The sequence below is a fragment of the Podarcis gaigeae genome (genome assembly GCF_964106915.1).
Source record: "Podarcis gaigeae genome assembly, chromosome: 5".
Lineage (NCBI taxonomy): Eukaryota > Metazoa > Chordata > Lepidosauria > Squamata > Lacertidae > Podarcis > Podarcis gaigeae.
In genome coordinates this window covers 53,115,763-53,129,816 of record NC_139681.1, presented here as the reverse complement: position 1 = coordinate 53,129,816, position 14,054 = coordinate 53,115,763, and the positions used below count along the sequence as shown (strand labels likewise).

The 14,054-nt window shown below is 40.4% G+C and overlaps 1 long non-coding RNA gene across 1 annotated transcript in view; it reads left to right on the top strand.

Moving 5' to 3' along the window:
* The window catches only part of LOC310845842, a 34,446-nt gene extending 23,129 nt beyond the window's left edge, over positions 1-11,317 (top strand). Inside the window, exons 2-3 of the long non-coding RNA XR_014564996.1 lie at positions 7,907-7,994; positions 11,138-11,317. This is a non-coding gene — a long non-coding RNA (uncharacterized lncRNA). The remainder of the gene's footprint in view (positions 1-7,906; positions 7,995-11,137) is intronic.
* Positions 11,318-14,054: the final 2,737 nt, after the last annotated feature.

Genomic DNA, 14,054 nt, shown 5'->3' with positions numbered 1-14,054 from the left:
AATTGTTTTATTATTTATTTTGAATTAGTTGTAAAATGGGGTTCCTTTTGTACTGTAGCTCTTGCTGTTAGTGCTGGTATATATTTGGAAAAAACATTGATCTATTGGATCGTGATAATAGCCCATTAACACAGATGCTTTTATCCTCATGGGGGTGGGGTCGAATGGGACTGTGCCTGCTCCTCTTTTCAGATACTGCACAGAACAAGGAGCTGGTAGGGAACTTGACATAAAGGGCAGGACTAGCAGGCATGGTTTTGCCTCATGCATATAATCTATGCCTGAAGGTAAATGTCTGTAAAGGCCCCAGCTCAAGACATTTTTCTGCCTGAGGTAGAAGAAAATATGGTGTCTCTCCCAGTTCCATATACAAAGCTAACCCCTCTGGCAGTTCAATCTCACTTCAATACTGTAAATGGGACGGTGTCCTCAGCTACACCTGAGGTCAGCAGGCTGTGTGTGATGCCCACAGCTCTGTCTGGGAAGACTTCTTCAGGGTTCCCCATCCATCAGACCAGCTGCCTAAGGCAAGTGCCTCACTTTGCCTGATAATAGGCCAGCCCTGGGTAGATGAGGGTCAGGAGACTTCCCAATGTGTTCTGCATCAGATCTTTACTAATACTTGAGGGAATGTAAATTATGTCAGTATAAACTCATGATTTCTGTGAAGCTGACAGAATATAACTGAAAGACCATATGACAGCTTCAAACCTGCTGGGCTTTTCTTTCTTTTTTTAAAAAAATAATTTTTATTAACCGACCAATCATATCAAATCAAATCAAATCAAATCACATCACATAAATTCCAAATTACAAAGCCGAATTTTTTAATTTTTGTGGGGGGTACCCATATTTCAAGTTCTGAAGGGGGGTCCAATCATCTTCTTGCTGCTGCATTAATGTCCACAAATCTGTCCAAATAATGTTCATAATTCTATCCAATCCTATCTTGCTGTTTCCCACATCTCATCTTGTTATTTTCGTATATTTTTCCTTCTCTTTGTGACCTCTTCTGATAATCTCCTTAAGCAGGTATAAAACAAGTTGTAATCCTGTGTGAGTTTTTCCGTTCGTCCAATAACCATATCGAGATGGTTTCCATATATCATCACTTCCATAGATAAAAGCACTCTTTCCATCATTAATCTTCGCAATTCTGTCGCCTTCATTAGTCCTCTGAGGAGGTTCGCCCACAGTATAAAAACAGACCCGTTCCTCCTCCCAGACATAAATCTTTCGACAGAACTTGCCAAAATGGCGACACTGTTTTTTGCTGCGTCATCCCAAAGCTCTTGTACTTTTCTCGGTCTCCTTAAAACATGCTTTTGGTTAGAGTTTGTTTTCACACAGTCTTAAATCATCCAGTTTAGGTCATTTGATCGGCATTTCAGACTTGTGGGGAGGGATTATTTGTTAATCACATAGAAGAAAGAAAGAGAAGTTTCCTCCTCCCCCATCCAGTCCCGCTGCCGACATACCGAGCCTTGATGTGTCTTCTCATGATATATTCCTGTTTATCCGACCCGTCTTCTTTCATAGAGGTCCCTTCAATTAGCATTCTTTACTCCCCATTCCTCACTTGAAATATGTGGATTTGCTTCTTCCTAATTGTTTATTTTCAAGTTGCTGCAGCTAGTGGCGTGATCAGAGACAGTGTCCAGGAGAGCCGAAGTCCACACAAGGGCGTTCAGCCTAGTGCCCACACCCCCTCGAATCCGGGGGTGATTTATGGGCATAGCAGGCAAAGGCAGTCCCCCCCATTCCCTTGGGGGGGCAGGGAGGCTGCATACTCCCATTACAGCCTCTTAATTACCTCGTGTGAGTCGGAGAGATGTTATTGTCGGCCATCTTCCAATGCGCCCCTAGTGGCCCCCTCGCTGGGCTTTTCTTTCAGTTGAATTTTCATGTTGAAAACAATTGTTCACAGAAATACTTTGTAGCCCTTTCCATTTGGTTAGATTCACTCTATGTTGTTGTTTGGCTCATCATAAAATAGGCATTTGCTTGGTTTATTGTGTGCATTGCTCTACCTTTTGTCTCACCATACATGATTTGCTGTGCCACTCATGCATTTCCAAAAGGTGGGTCCTTTAGCTGTGCACAAATGGCTTCTTAAAAATTTCCACCACACTTGTGAACAGAGATATTTTCTTTGTGTGTGTGTGTGTGGCATTTCTCTAGGGCAGTGGTTTTCAACCTGGGCAACTCTATTATGCTGGTGTAAACCCTGGTGCACCAGAAGCCCAGAATAGCAGCAAATAAAATTTGCTTATATGCCATTAACTGATAAGACTTGTCAACCAGTTCTTCTGAAGTCTTCCTAAATTATAAAGCTCCAAAATACAGACCAAAAGAGAGCAGGTCTGGGAAGATCAAGGCATACAATGGGTACCACCAGTGAAAAGGCCCTGCTTCGTGTAGGTCCTGCCCTGTCATTTGATAGGGTGCCCTCCTTCTTGGCATGGAATGCTCTCTGTTGGAGTCTCCAGGTCCAGTACAAAGACCATAAGAAGGGAGAGCAGGGACCTTGAAGTTCCCAACAGCTGTTAAGCAAGCAAGCACACAGGTCACCTTGGTCACATACAGGACGCATATGTCCTGGCCAGGCCTGCACCCAATCTTGTTTTTGTACAATCTTGTTTGTCCTCAGTAAACAAAATTATTTTATCAACATATACAAGCAGAAACGTTGTTTTCCTTCATTTGCAAGGAATCATACAAAACAAAGTGGCACTAATAAAGAAAAGTTCCAGGGTGGCAACAGAAAGCAAACTAAAAATGCTTTTGCAGTTCATCAAAACTATCCAGCAATATCAAGTTATAGGAAAACTGGTGCTATTAACAGTAATCATTCTAGTTGGTTAATTAGTTCAGCAACTTCCATGCACATGACGTGTGATGCTAATTATTTCCCCAAAGAGTTAAATGATAACTAATCAGAGGCAGCTACAGTTGCAAACGGCAACAAAATATCTGTGAAAGGAAGAGGAGCAGGTTTACTCAGGTGTGTTGCAGGTAGAAATACTGTTTGGAATGAAGTGAGAGCAGTAGGTTACTTGCTCGAATGAACAAATAAGAAAGTTTTGAGAATTTAAATTCTAGATTAAAATTGATTATTTAATTGAGAAGGGGATTGTAACAAAAACACTGGGGCCTAATTTGAATAGTAGAGTGCCTGGTATCTGGTGGGCAGACCAAAGCACTTGTCAGGAGAGCTATGAGATTCAGGTGAGGGTCAGATGCCTTGTCAATCCCAGCAGGTATATAACAGGACGACTCGGTGCCTGCGGTGCCTCCCTTCCCATCGGAGCATCCCCAATCCCATTCTTACTTGTGTGCAAATAGGAGGGGTGGGGATCCCTCAGCTGGGAAGGGAGGCTTCACATTGCCTATCAGAGTAGCCCTGATCCGAACTCCTACTTGCGTGCAAGCAGGAGGGGGGGGGGGATCCCTCAGATGCAGTCCAGAAGATCTCAGTTTCACTCTTCGCATTAGTGCAGGCATTTTTTTTTTAAAAAATGAGATGAATACGGTACATTGTAAAATCTCAGTTAATGTCAGTTGGTCTAAATCAGGTATAAATATATTTGGACACAACACGTATACCTGGTGTTATGTTCCTGTTCATATATTGTGAACTTAAAAGTTGACAGACAACCTTTATTACTGTGGAATGTACTTTACAATGTTCCTGACGTATATTTCAGCTTTCTGGATTTATTTTTCATCTGGCCTTCAGATATGAAAGGCAGAGTGATTTAACACCTGTAAAGATTTGTCATCCATGTGACAAAATAAAAAGTATGCCATTTGCAATAAACTTTGCATAAAATTGTTGCATAAAATTGCATTTAATTTTAATGATTCTAAGAATGTCAGGCAAAATGGTTGGGCCTCACGCATGTTCACTTCATCAAATCAGGCCTCAGCTCTCATGCTATCTGCTTCTGCTGCATGTTGTAGTCTCCATGAGAAAGGCTGCTGTAGAGTATCAGGAGCCCAGGAAAGGAGATGCCAATAATAACGGAGAGCTTGTTTCTTTGAAGTTTGACCACAGTCTCCTCAACACCTGAGCGTAAATGTAAGTTAAACCCAACAATTTATGTGGGGAGCAATCCTGAAAAAAGCTCAACAATTTTGCCCGGCCCTCACGCATGTTCTCTTCATCAATTCTGGCCCTCTTTGAAAAAAGTTTGGACATGAATGCTTTTAAGATAGTTTTTAGAGCAGGCTGGTATCAGGGTTCAGGAGGGTCTCTTGTCTTAAAATTAAGGTCAACCGTCTCACTTACGCCACAAAAATAAATTCCAATTCACACACTCCTGTTTACAAATTCTTGTTTTTTCACTTCTGGAAATCATATGGTTGCTTATTAATTTGTTTTCCCTCAGTTTGTCAGAAAACTGGGTGTGTGTGCTGGAAGAGACTGGCATTCAAAGCAATTACAATAGAAGAAGCTGACTGACAAGATGCAAATCACATGTCTGAAAAGATTGGAGCAATCATTTGTTTGAAAAGATCAGGGTCTTCTATGCCTTGCCTTGAAGCCTAATTAATTTCTGCTTCATTACAATAGAAGCAACTGAGCTGATTTCAAAATATTTGGCTAGGTTAGTCAGTGCCTTGAATTCAAACATTCCCACTCGTTTAAAGAAGCGCTTATTCCTTCCATTTTTGTCATATTCTCCAGAGGGACACTTCTGACAGCTGAAATAGAGCCAGTAAATTTCTTTTCCATTAAGTTACAAATTGTACAACAGTATACTAAAGTAATTACACCATAAATCTTCTTGCTATGAAGTTTGAGACTTACATTGTTTCCCAGGAAGTAAAAACTAAGTGCAAAATAAAAATCTCTGCAATATTTATGTATACATGTATACATGGCTGACTTGCCCATGAGGCTCGGTGAGGCAGTCACCTCAGGTGGCAGACTGAGGCAGCTGGGGGGGGGGGCAGATCTGACCCCCAGAGAAGCACACTCTTTGCATCCTCCACACAAACCCTACTGCTCCTCTCTGGTCTTGTTTTTTTCTCCTGTGCCATCTTCTTTGCACTGGGGCTTCCACAACACACCTCCAATCACCTCAGGGGCATTTTCTGTTTTGCCTCAAGTGGAAAAACATCAGCTGGCCTTGCATGTATATACTGATCTCATAAAATTTTGCATCAAACCACCTACACCACTAGGGCTTCCCATTCACTTCAACAGAGACATCGGGTTATTATTTCTAACTCTTTCTTGAATCCATGGAAAGAAGTGGTAAGAAATAGTTTTAGTTAACTTGCATCCCTTCCATTCAATAAAACAAGAAATTGGGCTGTGCTATCCAAAATTCCAGTACAGGCTCTTACTCATGAGTAGACAAACTAAGGCCCAGGGGCCAGATCCAGCCCAATCGCTCAATCCGGTCCGGGAATCAGCATGTTTTTACATGAGTAAAAGATGTCCTCTTATTTAAAATGCATCTCTGGGTTATTTGTGGGGTATAGAAATTTGTTCATATTTTTTTTCAAAATATAGTCGGGCCCCACACAAGGTCTGAGGGACAGTGGACCGGCCCCCTGCCGAAAAAGTTTGCTGAGTCCTGCTCTTACCGCTTCTTCTTCTTTGACTACTACTAAAGCACATCAAAGCAATAGTGCCGTAGAAAGTATCATGAAAGGATGAATGAAAAAACAACAGGGAAAGGGGTAAGGGAATAAAAAGAAAGATAATAACTGGACAGTTAGACTACATTATACTATTGTATTACTACCTGCATCAGTACCGAGTCTGTTTCTGAGCCCAGTTTAAAGTGCTGCTTAGAAACACAGGAAGATGCCTCATACTTATTCAGACCACTGGTTCCTGTGCAGCACACTATTGTTTACACTGACTGGCTGTGACTCTCTGATATTTCAGGCAGGAGTGTCTCTCATCTCTATCTGGGAATCCTAGGAACTAAACCATAGACCTTCTGCATTCAAGGCAAACACTGTACCATTGAGCTACGGTCCTTCCATTTTTAACCTACAAAGCTCTAAATGACATAGGATAGCTAGATGAGACAGCTAGACAGCTAGATACAGTGAGGTAGTGTGGGGAGCCTAGGAGGTGTTGCCCTGGGTGAACAATCTGGGGGGACGCAAACCAGGTTCCCCACAGAAATCCCTGTTGCGTAACTCTGTGCCTTGTTCACGAGCACCACCTGAGGTGTAGCTTTCATCTATATCTATCTATCTATCATCTATCATCTATCTATCTATCATCTATCTATCTATCTATCATCTATCTATCTATCTATCATCTATCTATCTATCTATCATCTATCTATCTATCTATCTATCTATCTATCTATCTATCATCTATCATCTATCATCTATCTATCTATCTATCTATCATCTATCTATCTATCATCTATCTATCTATCTATATCTATCTATCATCTATCTATCATCTATCTATCTATCTATCTATCTATCTATCTATCTATCATCTATCTATCTATCTATCTATCTATCTATCTATCTATCTATCATCTATCTATCTATCTATCTATCTATCTATCTATCTATCATCTATCTATCTATCATCTATCTATCATCTATCATCTATCTCTATATCTATCATCATCTAGATTGCTAGATAGCTGACACTGGTTTGGAGCCAATTGGACAAGGCTGGGTCTTTGGCCATTTACTTGTGATCCTGGTTTGATCATCAGTTGCTCAGTGTCAGTAGCCCAGGGTGCCATCTTGATAGCACAGCACACAAGTTGTAATTAGCTTGAAGATTTACTGCAATACAAACAATTAGCCTCGGACGTCTAACCGAACATCTGTGGCTTATGAGTCAGTTGACCCTTCTGAGGAGTGCTTCTTGGTTCTGCAGAATATCCTGAACCTGTGACCCTTGTGTTTCTGGGTTTGTTTCCTGTCTAATACCTTTCCCATACATCTACTCTTTGGGCTCAGAGGTTTAATTGCCCCCTCTTCCGGTGAGGAAATGCTACCCCTCCTGCTTTCCGAAGCTGCCTGTGCATATTGAACAAGCTGACTTCTCTCTCTCCCACTCTCTGCTAATGCCTTATCTATATTCCATTCCATGTCAGAGGGAGGGGGAGGGGGCCTGCTCCCAGCTGTCTGACTGCTTCCTAACTCATGCTGTGTTTCTCTACTTGGGGCAGATGTGCTCATAAAACTCATGTTTGGGGGCTGTGAAGAAAGCAGGGTTTGCAGCACAAAACGGCACAAAACCAGCACACCACTTTGGCACTGGTTTGGAGTCAACAGGACATGGTTGGGTTTTGGGCCCTTTCCTTGTTACCCCAGTTTGAGTATCCATTATTCAGTTTGGGGAGTGGGCAGCACTAAATGTGGGGTTCACATCACAAAATGGCACAAAACTAGCAGAAAACACTGGCATCTGTTTGGGAAGAATCCAGAATTTCAGGGTCACACGTTGATGAAGCTCCACCTCAGTGCAGACCTAGCAATGTTTAACAACACATGCATAAGTTAAGAGGGTTAGTAGGTCCATGGCCTCCCATCTACATTGCTGTTCTTTAATTGGGGCATCGTCTGGAGTCCAAAACATGTCCTGAAATGAAATATAGCATTCAATGACAAGAAAGAGAAAAAACAACAATCTTAACCACTGAACAATCAATACGGAAACATTTTGCTGAAGAAGATCAGAGTGGTTGAAACGCATCTGGCAGATTGATGTTTCAGCCCACAGTGTTTATGCCTCAGACCTTAAAGTATAAACATTGTGGGCTCAAATATCAATAGGGTTTTATGATAGCTTTATTGTGGCTGGCATAAATGATCATTGGCAAAATTCTTAAGGAAGCCATTAAAAAACAAAGTATTGAAACTTTTGCCTTTGTGAAAGAGCCGTTTTGTTTTGCTTTCTGTTGAGAGGCTGCTTTTGCCAGGAAGTACAAAAGATTGCAGGAGATTCAAAAATTGAGCCCAGATACCTGAAAGCCAAATTAGGCGTGTAGCAGGTAAGTACATATCATGCTTCCCCTTAATTACAGGGAAACAAGGGGCAAGGAATTCAATTCTTACTGTGAAGGCAGAACAAACAGAAGGGGAGGTTCATCTCTTGAGTGCTGATATAGCACTTTGGCCCCATGGAAAGCCTTGACCCCAATGGAGAACACCCCCCTTAAGGCTTATAACCATCCATAAGAGCCAACATAAACACCTACTACATGCTTTGGAAAGTGGTTTGTCTGTCTTTCTGCTGTCTATGCATTTTGACATCTCTTGAGATATTGTCCAATTTGCCATGATGGTTCCCAAGGCGGAGGAGTTGTTTTTTGCCTATGTTTGGATACTGTTGAATGCTAAATTGATTCAAGATGGTGGACAGAAACATTCCAAGCTGAACCAATCCATCTGCCTCTGGAGATATCATCACCCAATCTAGCACAACAGTTCCCTGAGACCTAGCTGGTAATGGAAATTCCTTGTGTTCTCACTTTTGACTGTGACCAGACTTATTCATTTTTTTTTAATTACTATTTTGGATTGCCCCCATGAGAAGGCTGGGACTGCTGGAGTTTGTTTTCTCTGAAGCAGGACAGTAACCAGATTTTGAGTTCGGATACCATTGGATAACATTTTGAATCGAAATAGTGGATTGAACCTTTCAAAGCTGCACCGATTTTAACCAAATTTGGCAAGAAACTAACAAATTACATTTATAAATCTCTGTATTTTATGGGTCTTAGAATTTTTGAGCAATGCTGGTTACTTCCTGCTAGTCTACCAGAAAGTTGAGGAAGTTGCTTGCCTGTTCTTTATGCATTTGGACACCTTTTAATACATAGTAACCAAATTTTGCATGACGATTGCTGGCCAAATTTTGCATGACGATTGCAGGATTTCATACATGTTTGGATACAATTGGAAACAAATTAGAATCAAGATCATACTTTTAAAACTGCACTGTTTTTTTTTTTGGTTCCTTAGAATTCCTAGGCATTCCTAGAGTTTCATTCCTAGAATGAAACTAGAAACTGAACAATTTATTCACATAATGCAAAGTAAAACTATGAAATCTGCTACTGGAGGATGTATTGATGGCTACTAATTTAGATGGCTTTTAAAAGGGTATTAGATAAATTCATGGAAGGTGATGCTGTCAGTGGCTGCTAGTCATGCTATATATAACCTCTAGGATCAAAGGCAGCAAGCCTCTGCCTAGCAATTGTTGAGAATCACAAGAGGGAGAGAGAGGACAGTTATATTAATGTCCTTCTTGTGGACCTCCCATACACATTTTTTTTAAAAAAATTATTTATAAAATTTTCAAATTTAACAATAAATAAGTAAAAAAAACCATTCCATTTGAATTATACTTCCAAATCTAATCTTTCCACTTTCAGACTTCCTTCAGTCTATCTGGAAATTTTCATGTTTTCACAATTATTCACATTTCTTACATCTATATTGTTTTGTTTTTTTAACCAAATTAATCTTAACAATTATTATAAAACAATATTTCTTTCCATTATCATCACAGAGCTTCTTGAAAACCTACAAACGTTAATTGACCTTCACATATATTCTTAATATACTCTGTAAATTTATTCCAGTCCTAGGTAAATCTCTGGTCTCGCCGGTTCCGAATTCTCCCCGTTAGCTTGTCTAATTCTGCTTATTCCATCAACTTCATTCTCCATTCTTCTTTCGTTGGGATTTCTTCATGGACCTCCCATACACATTTGGTAGGCGACTGTGAGAAAAGGTTGCAGAGCCTTTGGTTTGATCCAACAGAGCTGTTATATTCTTATGAACTGAAATCCTTGCTATACATAAAGCAGCCACTGTGAAAGTGTGACAGCACATTTCATTAATTTCTAATGTTTGTCGCTAAATGCCTTTAAATTCTCAAGAACACTGGAGAGCACTTGTCACTTAGGTAATTCTTCATTGCTTCAGTGGTAGTCCACAAAGCTCTTAACATGTCAGTGAGGATTTTTTTAAATGTCATAGGATGGCCTGAAGAGTGCTTTATTTAGCATTCTTTTTAATGATGTTTATCTCTTTCTCCCCATCAGAGGATTCATGGGAAATATGGATTCCCTCCACCACACAGAGATCATCAATATTCTTCCCTTCTTTCCACAAGGACCACATTTCCTGTCATATTTTAACTCCTTAGTTTCTCAGGACCACAACAGTGGAACATTTAATTTCAGCACCTTCTTAATCAATGTTGGGTTCAGTCTCATAAGAGTTGCAGCCCCAAACATCTAAAGGGCACCAGGTTGGTCAAGTAGTTTACAGTGCTGTTATGTACTGAGTTGAATAGGATCCAAACTGCAGCAGTCTGATTGGTCCTAGAACAATAGGATCCAAATTGCAGCAGTCTGATTGGTCCTAGAACAATAGGATTCAGAATGCAGCAGTCTGATTGGTCCTAGAACAATGCATCAGTATGACCACCCAATCATGCTCCAGATATAAGTGAATCCACAACCTGATTGGCTTACAGTAGAATTCCAGAATTAGCCAATCATGTGCAGCCCATTGTGTAAATAATGTATATAAAGCAGATACTTTAAGGGGACTTCCATTCATTCCTCCTCACCACTATGAGCTGAATAAAGAGCATGAAATCACTTTGCGACTCTGAGTATATTTCAAGTGCATTTAAGAGTCCTGTGGGTTCCTGCCTTTCTGCAAGTGCTCTTATTATGCATTTTTTGCCATTTCTATCTTCTTCTTTTACATTATTTGAAATTAGGACATATTTAGCTGTCTTGTTTTATCTCAAGGTAGAATTTCATGCATCAAAGATGACACAAAGGTTTGAGGAGGCTGGTAATGCACAGACACAGCCCAACTGACATATGGAATATGCTATCATTTTTTCTTACTAAACCTCTTGCTTGGTGGTGATAATACCATAAACAAATATTTCAAGTCAATACACTTTTTAATGCTCCTCAAATGCTCTTACAAGAAGCATTTCTGAACGGCACAGTGTTTCATAGGATAAGGACTGTGAAAGTGTTGGAAGTAAACTAATTGCAAACCATTAATTTAGTTGCCTCTTTCCCCCCATCACTTCACTGCTGCAGTCCATGTACATTCAACAGTTTATGTTGATCTACCCCAGCCTTGTGTCTTCCAGATATTTTGGATGACAACCCTGATCAACCCTGACCATTGGCCATGCTGGCTGGGGCTAGTGGGAGTCCAACAAAATCTGGAGGGAACCAGCTTGGAGGGAAAGATGCTTCTAAATCTGTACCGCAGAAAGGAGAAGAAAAAATGCTTAGCAGCAGCATGATATACACAAATGGAAATGTATTCTTTCTCTGTCTTACTACAAAGATAAATCAATTAGCTTTGTATCCACTACCATGCCCTTCAGAGGTTAATCCCACCATACACACAAAAAAGGTCTGATATTCATCTACCATTAGCTGGAAGTAAGTATCGCTAATTCAGTAGTATTTACTTCTGAGTAAACATGTAAAGGACTGTAGCTGTTAAGGAAAAACCATATGCAGCCCCAATGCTGGAAAATAAAACCCTGGTATAACAATATAGAGAAAATGTACTTGAATTTTATTTAATTTACATGTTTCAAGTTTGTTTCAAGTAGTTATAAAAATCCATGCAAAAGCTGGCTTAATACAAACCAAGCACTTAAGGAAAACTAACTCACATAATATAAAAGCATGTTCAAGAGAATAAAGCAATAAAAACCCGCAATAAATATACCGGTAACTCTTTTTTTGGCAGTGGAAATTTATATCATATATATATCATAATGTGCACATAAAAGGAAGAATGAAATTTAGAAGTATAAATAAATGTTTTAACATTTTTACATGATACTTTTCCTTACAGAAGATGAGGGATGTGTTTAGTTTGTTTTTTCTACAGCATGGTGCAACTCTTTCCCCTTGAAGTGACTGGGGATACTATTATGCCACTGAAGTGAATGGAGAGCTGCTCTGTTCATTCATACTCTGCAGGGCAGTTGTGTTTGCTGCTAGCACTCAGCTCTGTAATTCAGGGGTAGCCAATGTGGAACCTCCCAGACATTGCTGGACTATAATTCCCACAACAGCAAAGCATGGAGGCACCATGCTGGCTTCTCCTGCTGTAATTTCTTGAATCCGCCTGGAATAGGATGGAGGTGAAAGAGTGCAGAAATATCATCAGCTTGAGAGCTTTTTAAAAATTGACCAAATGACTGAGGTAGGGCAGCTAAGGCAAGTGAAATAAATAATTCAATTCACTCTTCATCTTTATTATATTCCCTACCATATAAGGGCAGAACGTGTCAAGGTTTGTGGCAGAAAAAAATTAAATATCTGGAACAACCATCCTAGAGAACTTCAGAGGAGACAAAGTATTATTATAATTTAAAAGGACAGCATGTCAAATATATTTAGGTACTAAACTCTGATTTTGTAAATATTGAAAGAAGCCAGAAAGGTCAAAAAGAAGCCTTCACCAAGCTAGAAGGGTGTAGGGATAGTTTAATAAATGTGTAACTAATCTTCATTGAAAATGCACTTTTAATATTTAAATACTTGCGGAGACTTCAAGTTAGTGAGAGAGGATTATTTTATGAATAATATTTACAATAGGCCATAAATTCTTTTCAGGAGGCGTGTGGTGCAATCCAATGCAATGCCCTTGAAATAATGCCTCTTTCTGAAACCCTGAAGAACTGCTGACAGTCAGTTTAGATAATACAGCACTAGATGGACTTAATAGCCTGACTTGCCATAAGGTTGCTCACTCACTTCTTGTTCTTCACATAGTCATTCATTCTTCTTCACTCAATCTACACATGTAGAAGTTATACACATTTAGGTTCTGTGTAGAAGAGCTGATGAACACATGGCGATCAAGGAGCAGGCATGCCACTGCACTCTCTCCCTTCCATATTTTCACTGTAACCAGTTGTGCCACAGGGCTTCTTGTTGTGTCCTGCTAGCTAGCCCCAGAGCTAGCCGTGGAGGAAAGGAAGGGATGCACTGAAAATCACCTGCAGGATCTAAAATCGTTTAAAACCATGCATGACTTTATTGTGATTGAAAAAAAGTGATTTGCTCTTGCTCGTTTTAATAAGGTATGTTTTTGTGATGTGTGCACTCCTCTGTGTTTTCTTTATAGGTCAGGTACTCATGTATGTATAAAAATCTAGTAATGCCTCTAGATAAGTACAATATATATTACCCATAAACAGCCTCGACATTTTCTACAATATTGCCTTCCAATGTATAACTGCGTTTCGTGTCATCAGTGTCATATGAATAACTTATAAATTGTTTAATGTTTAGATTAGAATTGAGGACCAGGAGAAGCAGGCAGTGTAAGCTTCTGCACAAAGCCTGAAGTGCACAACAAAACTGGCCATATAAGCTTGAGATGCCTAAACTCCTTGGAGTGACAAGAAACAGCAACTAGTTGGGGGCTTGTAAGCAGGGCCGTCTTTACCCGGGGGTGCAGTGTACCCGGGCACCGAATTCTGGGGGGCACCACATGTAGACGTACTGTAGTATACCTGTCCCTCTCGATTGGCAGCAGGGAAAAGCAATGGAGCAAAAGTCCGTGCCCCCCTCCTCCATCGGTCTGTTTCGTCAAATATTCCTGATGAGTCAGGAAACAAAGCAGTTTTTTCTTGCTTTTTCCCGTTGTTGTTACAGGTGAACGATTCCCCCCTAAAAAGCTCAACAACTTTGAATTGCCCCCCCAAAAAAGGAAAAAGGTCAACAACTTTGGCTTCCCCCCAAAGGGTGGCTAAACTAAACTTGGGGGTATTGGGCAGATCTTTGCACCCCGATGGCGAATATGCTAAAGACGGCCCTGCCGGTACGTATGACCTCATACCAGAAGAGCACCCTGAGATCAGCACACATTCCATTGGCAGTGTTGCAGAACTGGCACCTCTTTCTCCTGTAGTCATGATAACAAAGAACTTGAAAGGAGGAGGCTTAAGCAATTGATCTGGATAGCTGCAGGTGGTGGGGGGGAATACAACACCCTGGGCAGAAAAGACAGCATGCTCTGGACAACATGAGCAG